The 7,503-nt window shown below is 29.6% G+C and overlaps 1 long non-coding RNA gene across 1 annotated transcript; it reads left to right on the forward strand.

Moving 5' to 3' along the window:
- Positions 1 to 2,186: 2,186 nt before the first annotated feature.
- Positions 2,187 to 6,837, forward strand: LOC147800896 (uncharacterized). Its single transcript, XR_015430826.1, has 3 exons — positions 2,187 to 2,935; positions 3,474 to 3,615; positions 6,679 to 6,837. It is a non-coding gene; the product is annotated as an uncharacterized LOC147800896 (long non-coding RNA).
- The last annotated feature ends 666 nt before the right edge of the window (positions 6,838 to 7,503 follow it).

Raw genomic sequence — 7,503 nt, forward strand, 5'->3', positions numbered from 1 at the left:
GAATGCTTTTAATTTCTTTACAAGGTTTTATTCTTAGCTAGCAGACAATAATTCTTTTTAAGAAAACTTGATTATAATTTAGAAAGGAACTTTACTTTAAAGAAAACCTAAATTGAAAAACTGAAAAAATTGATTAGTATATTAATGAAGAAATAATAAACGTAAAAGGGTAAGGAATAAGATTCGTAAAAATGTCAACATTTACTTAAATAATTGGTAAAATAGTTCTGCGAAGCACTTCCGGAAATTTTTTTTAAGATTAAGACGATATAGGGTAAACCAAGAAGTGATGGAACACACCCCAGTGAAGGAACACACCCCAGTGAAGGAACATTTCATAGATATTTTTTAAAAATAAGATTTTAAGTGTTTTAATTTAGATTGATTGGTAACAGTAGCTTACTACCTAACAATAGGAAGTCATCTAACAATGCATTGAGTTACCTGGTGTTAGAGTCTTCTCTGGAAAAAGTTTTGAATTTTTTAGTATCTATTCAACGCCTTGTTTCTTTGACACAATTATAAGGTCAGTGGTGGTAGTTATCCGTTTAAAGTACAATTAATTGCATATAATAATGCTTTTTTTCTCATTGTGAAAAAGAGAATTCAAAATATGGTTATTGAAGTTACGTTTTATTTATTTCAAGCATCATAACATAAGCAAGTACTGAGATTAGCGGGTGCTTATTAACTGGATTACCAAACGATGAAAAACCAATGAATAAACAAGTGTTCCTTTATTGGGATTTTTTCAAGTTAATGAAAATGAAAGAAAAATTTTAATTTTCCTGTACTTTTAGTCATATTATACATCAAAATTATGTTAAAAGTACAAAAAACAACTTCTAACCAGTGAAGGAACAGGCATGTTTCTTCACTGGGAATAGATTTCCCAGTGAATGAACAGTATGTGTGTAATATGATTTTACATGGATAATTAGTAGTTCTGCGATATAGAGGACACCTAAAATTCAGTTAAATGCTGTATGAATAGTTCCTATAACAATTTCATTTCAAAATGCAAATTTAATTGCTAAATTTATTTAAAGAATTATAATAATAATTTATTAATTATTTATCGTTATAAATATAGTGATTAGTTATTATACCATACCTTAGACACCTTAATAAGCTATGTTTACTGACTAAATATAATAATAAAAGCTTGAATAGAAAATTTCTTTGCAGGCCTTTGTGCTAATAATTAGGTAAGTTATTATCTTATTGCGGTCTTTAACGTCCAGACGGGAACTGGTAGGAAAAATCCATTTAAAGACAGGGTGAAGTTTTTTTTAAGGCGACATCCACCGATAACTCAGTGCAATGCGAAGATAATTTCAAAAAGCAAAACTTCCCTTAGAGAATAATATTCGAAATACTGGTTTTAAGAACTTTAGATGAATCTTTAGGAGGGAAGTAGCCCTGGCATCCTTTCTGAAGGTGATTGCATTTACAATGCGAACTGCGAACGAAACAAGAGTTGAATACTGCCCTTAAACGGAAAAAATCCTTGGCCCTAAAAATTATAAGGATTTATATTCTTAAGTACGTAGGAAAGAAAAAGTACCTCCATTGGTAGTTTTTCCTTACTGAAGAATTCTTTGAGATATTACAGAATCAGTCCCTGCTATATATTTCATTGGAAAAAGCGATTCATGAAATGAAACAATGACCGCAGCAACATTTCACAAATGTATTGCAAATGTTTCTACCCATGGCTAATTAAAAATGCTATCAAATTCCCCATTTTGCTTGTTTTGGATAGGTATAAATCTCATATTAATTTGAAACTGAGCAAGTTATGTTCATCAAAACAAATTTTCTGGTTTAGTTTTCTTCCTAATTCAGGGAAATCTCCCGTTAGATCTTAAAAGAATTGTAAAGCAATATGTCGAGAAAATTTTACATCCATTTTTAAATAAGATTTTGAGGCATCAACTGATGAAGTTAAAATGCTTTTATGAAATGCGATATTTTTCTATTCGATGTAAAAAACGTTGACTTTAACAAATGCATGCAAAACAGACACCAAGAGTTAATGAGCAAGACAACTTATCAACAAAATACATGCATCGAGAGTAACGATGCACTATTTCTTCAGGAGCTGGAGAAGGAAATCTCACAAGTTATGTTGCAAATTTTTAAAGGAACATTGACGACAGAAAAGCTTACCCTTATGAAAATTGAAAGTATATTTAAGGTTGATTTGAGGTATTTTTGAGGTATTAAGGTTGTTTTGAGGTATATTTAAGGTTGCAGAGAAAACAGCAATAAAAATTATACCTCGTAAAGGTTGTAATTAAGGTGTACGAGGTTGATTTATATATACTTCAGCTTGTTTTGAGGTTGTTTAAAATTCACTTCAAATCAACCAGACTGATAAGGAGATTTTTAAGGTATACCAGGTTTATTTTCTCACACTTGTAACAAAAGAGGTATTTTTGAGGTATAAAAATTTTTACCTTATTTCAACTAGCGATAAAAAGGTATTTATTGAGGTATATGAAGTCATTTTATTTATACCTAAGCTTATTTTGAGGTTGTTTTAAATTCACTTCAAATCATCCAGACTGATAAGATGATTATTAAGGTATACGAGGTTGTTTCTCTTACACTTGTAACAAAAGAGGTATTTATGAGGTATAAAAAAACCAACCTTATTTCAACTAACGAGAGTGAGGTAATTACGAGGTATAAAAATATACCTTTTTTCTACTAACGATATTGAGGTATTTATGAGGTATAAAAAAATATACCTTATTTCAACTAAAGAGAGTGAGGCATTTATTGAGGTGTTGAAGTCATTTTATTTATACCTAAGCTTGTTTTAAGGTTGCTTAAAGTACACTTCATATTAACTAACTCACTTCCCAGAGTTCCATGCGAGCCGGCAAATGGCGTGTGTGTTGACAATCGAAAGTCTATTCGAAATTCGGTAAGTGTGCTTGACATTTATTAATTTAGTTTTATCACTTTTAATCAAATATGCTTCAATTTTGAAACTTAAATTTTATTATTTTTGTTTTAACGACGCGTCCTGATCTTAAATAATTTAAGTTGGATGATATGCTTAGAGGCTATCGTTGTAGGCTTAGCAATAAGAGAGAATAACCGAAATATTTCTCGTCACTGTTTTGGGTAACATTACTGGTGAATCGTTACAGCAGGTTATGCACAGTATATTTTATTGTTTGTAGTTCAGTCAAATAGAACTATTCTTTTTATTTTGCTCAAAAGTATATGTTTTAACGTAGCAGTATGCACGTTGATTAATTGAGAAAAATGATCACAATTTCTCTTGTAAATAAATCATTGAAAATTGAAAGATTTTTAAAATAGCAATTTTGCTTTGAAATTCTACTATAGCTGTATGCTTATCGTTTGGATATTTGTTGCAAAGTTTATATTATTGTTTATATATATATATATATATATATATATATATATATATATATATATATATATATTTACAGAGCTTATCCACAGTTCCCTGATATTACTGAGATGGCCTAGGCTGTAAATAGCACATGCGCGGCGGCGCAGAAGAAGAGACAAGCAAGCTACTGCTCAGCCTTCCCCTAGGATATAGTTCTGAATTTATACCTAAAAGAAAAAGTAATCTCTCCTAATAAACTACAGAATTTATGTAATTGTTGATAACAATAGTTTGCTAGATATTTGATAATTGAAAACTAGTAACTGTACTAGCTCACTTCTTCATGTTTGATCACAAAACTGCTATTTTCACTACATGTTATTTTCTCGCATTTTACCCACGTTAATTATTTACTAAGCAGATTGTTATTACTTATTAGAATATTGGGCAGAATGAAATTAAATCCGATTTCAAGTTTATATGACAATTTATTTCAAGGTTATAAGCTTTTTCATGCAGCTGTTTATGGTTCACTACTTCAAAAATGTGCGAATTTCGGAAATCTTAAATATTTTAGAAATAAGTCAGTATAGTATGCAATTTTAATCCTGAATTGAATAAAATCAATTGCAAATAAAAACATTTATTGTTGAAAGTAATATGCATTATTTTGAGCTTCATACTATGGGATGTGTATTTATATTTAAACAAGTGTTTGTAACAACTAACTATTAGAGTTTTATTCTGCTCGGTATTATAAGTTATATAGGAGATATTATACTCAACTTATTTTAAAAGTATTATTTCAAATCATTCTCTCTTAGACATTTTCCTCACATAAAATTACTCACAACTTTAAAATAAATGCTCCTTATCAGCATGTAATTTGTTCTATTCGATTGAGTGTAAAAAAAGAATAAAAATTGGTACATAACTTTAAAATTTTAATTTATTAAACGATTGTAGATTCTTGATTACATTGATTAAAAATTATGAAAATAACTATTTTTTAAGAAACTCTGATGTGATTGACAATAACATAAGTCCTTTTCAGAATCAGCGTCAAAAATTTAAAAAAAAAATTCAAAATAAAAAGTAATTTTTTTAAAAACCACGTTTTTGTAGTGGAGAATAAAAAGAAAAAAATTTTGAAAAACGAAAAACGTGGGGCGCATGAAATACATAACAGTAATGTTATATTAGTGTGTGTATGTGTGCTCATGAGAATATGTGTATGTATATCTGTAATTGTAATTGCATCTGAATGTGGATGTGGAATATGTTTGTGTATAAGCGTATGTATGCGTATATGCGTATGTATGCGTATATGCGCATGTATGTGGATGTATATGTGACTGTGCATGTGTATGAGTAAGAAAATGTGTATATGTACTCGTATATGTACTGTTATGTATTTCATTCACCCCACGTTTTTCGTTTTTCAAATTTTTTAATTATTATTCTCCACTACAAAAACGTGGTTTTTAAAAATATTACTTTTTATTTCGAATTTTTTTATTTTAAATTATAATTTTCGTAATTTTTAATTTCTATTTTATATTTTTTAAAAATTATTACTTTTTAATTATTATTCTTCACTACAAAAAACGCGATTTTTAAAAAATGTATATTTTTATTTAGATTATTTTTCTTAGTCAAGAGTAGTCAAGACTACTACAAGACCACTACTAAAATAATAGAATTTTCATTTTAAATTAGGGATACAAAAATCTTTATAGAAAAACAATACCTTTACGACTTTCATTAGTTTTATGCTGATGACTACCAAAACGATCTGGAAATGAATGAGGAAAAACTGGATCCTACCACGTGATTTTTCAGCCAATAAAAATACTATAAAAATCTTTTCACCTGACATGTAATACTAATTTGAAATGATGGAATCGACAACAAAAGACAATCTCGAAAATAATTTGTTTTTCAAATTTTAATTTTATTTTACTTTGTATGTCTTTTTTCTCTTCATTCTCATGCATTGTCATCCAATTCTGAACTATGTGCCAAATTTGAAGTTTGTAGCCAGTCAGGAAGTTAGTTTAAAATCGATTACAAAATTCCACCCGGACAGACATACACGGAGGCAAGTTTATATAAACGTGGTAAAAAAGCTGCTAGTTTCATGAAGTCTGACAAAAAGTTGAAAAATATAGACTAGGTTTATTGAGTTTAAAGATTTTTAAAGAAGAAAGGGAAGGAAATCTAATTATTAAACTTACAAGTACCATAATGTTACAGATGTATAGAAAAATAAAAAGTGTTAAAATTGCATAATAAGATTGGAATTACACAGGGTGTTTATAAAGTCCCGGACCCATTTTGATGTTTAATAATTCATAAAATAATAAAGATAGATTAAAATTAATAACATTATAGGTTAGATAGACTCAAAAAGTTTCATGACCCTTGTCAATGAACTTCCACGTGTGCCCCCTTCGTCGCACGGAGAATATCAAGTCGATAGTCAATTTCACGAGAGGTAGCTTTCTTTTTTACAGAAAAGACAATCTCATCAGTCGTATACTTAGACATGTTGGAAAACTTCGTATTTCCACAACTAGAAGAGCTTCAGCCACATGTCTTTTTGCAACAAGATGGTGCACCACCTCATTGGGGTATCATCGTTCGTAGTTCTTTGAAGGACCATTTTACAGGAAGATGGATTGGGTGAGGAGGTCCAATTCCTTGGCCACCCAGATCACCTGATATAACGCCGCTGGACTTTTTTCTTTGGGGATTTATAAAGGACAATGTTTACAGGAGGATCGTGTCGAACATTGATGGCCTAAAAGCCAGAATTACAACCGCAATAGCCTCTGTGGATGCCGACATGCTTGCCGCTACCTGGCGTGAAATTGACTATCGACTTGATATTCTCCGTGCGACGAAGGGGGCACACGTGGAAGTTCATTGACGTTCATGAAAGTTTTTGAGTCTATCTAACCATTTATGTTATTAATTTTAATCTATCTTTATTATCTTATGAGTTATTAATCATCAAAATGGGTCCGAGACTTTATAAACACCCAGTATATTTGAATTTCTGTAAATGTTGTTAATGGTAATACTGTCTTCAGTGTATTATATTTTGTGGCTGTGATACATGTCATGCTTTTTAGCTACGAGGATAGAATAGAAATGGCAGAAGATATTTATCTGAAAAGGAAAATTAATTTCATCCAGTTAATTTAAATGATAAAAAAAATACTTTCTAATATTTTAAGACCTGCCACTATTATTGTAAATATGACTTTCTTACTAATTTATATTTTTTTTCCTTTTAGGTTCCAATAATTACAAGTTTCAACATGTAGACGGAAACAGTATTTAAAATAATTTTGTTGGTTTGTAAAAAAAGTGAAATTTTAGTTTTAAATAAAAGTACTTTGAATTTCAGCTGACTAATTATTTAAATTTGTAGTTTTATAGCTTTAAAAATTCAAGCACCTTAGACAACTATCTTTTAAAAATACGAGTATGAGTTCCCATAAATAATTTTTACTAACTGTAGAATTTGGATAAGTGGTATTTTAAGATGTTTTAAATCAATCTATTAAAATTATAGAAGAATTATGCATTTGAAACTTTCTTTTATAGCTTAACAAAAGAAGCAATTACTGCCGAAGGTTTAATATTAAAAATTTCAGGTTGATAAATGATCTCTACTAGTGAAAAAAATTTAATGTACATTATTCTTCATATAATATATGAAAGGGTAGCAGTCATGGTGAGTGATGTTAGGCCACGCAGATAGCAGTTGGAAGGCAAAAAATATTTTATTAACTTCACATAGTATATTTAAGACATTTTCTAGCAAAGGCGGAGCTCAAAATCGCACTCAAAAACTGTGTGCTTAAGTTTTTATCTTAGGGAAAGTAGCAAAGGAATTTCCCTCTATTTTGTTATATTTGAGGGGAAAAGGGAAGTGATAAGGATTACTATTGGTTTATGAAAGAAATCTAGCTTTTCCCACACAGAGCATAGGGAGATATGTCCTGCTCTTAATTAAATGCATAGTTGAGCCAAAAATAGATTTAAGAACAGGATGTGGCTTTTAAAAGTGTGAGAAAGAATTTGGAATAGAATAATTAATTAGTAATAAAGTAGGA

This window comes from Parasteatoda tepidariorum, chromosome 12, assembly GCF_982258835.1.
Source record: "Parasteatoda tepidariorum strain Cologne lab strain chromosome 12, Ptep-v5.0, whole genome shotgun sequence".
In the NCBI taxonomy this organism is placed as follows: Eukaryota; Metazoa; Arthropoda; class Arachnida; order Araneae; family Theridiidae; genus Parasteatoda; species Parasteatoda tepidariorum.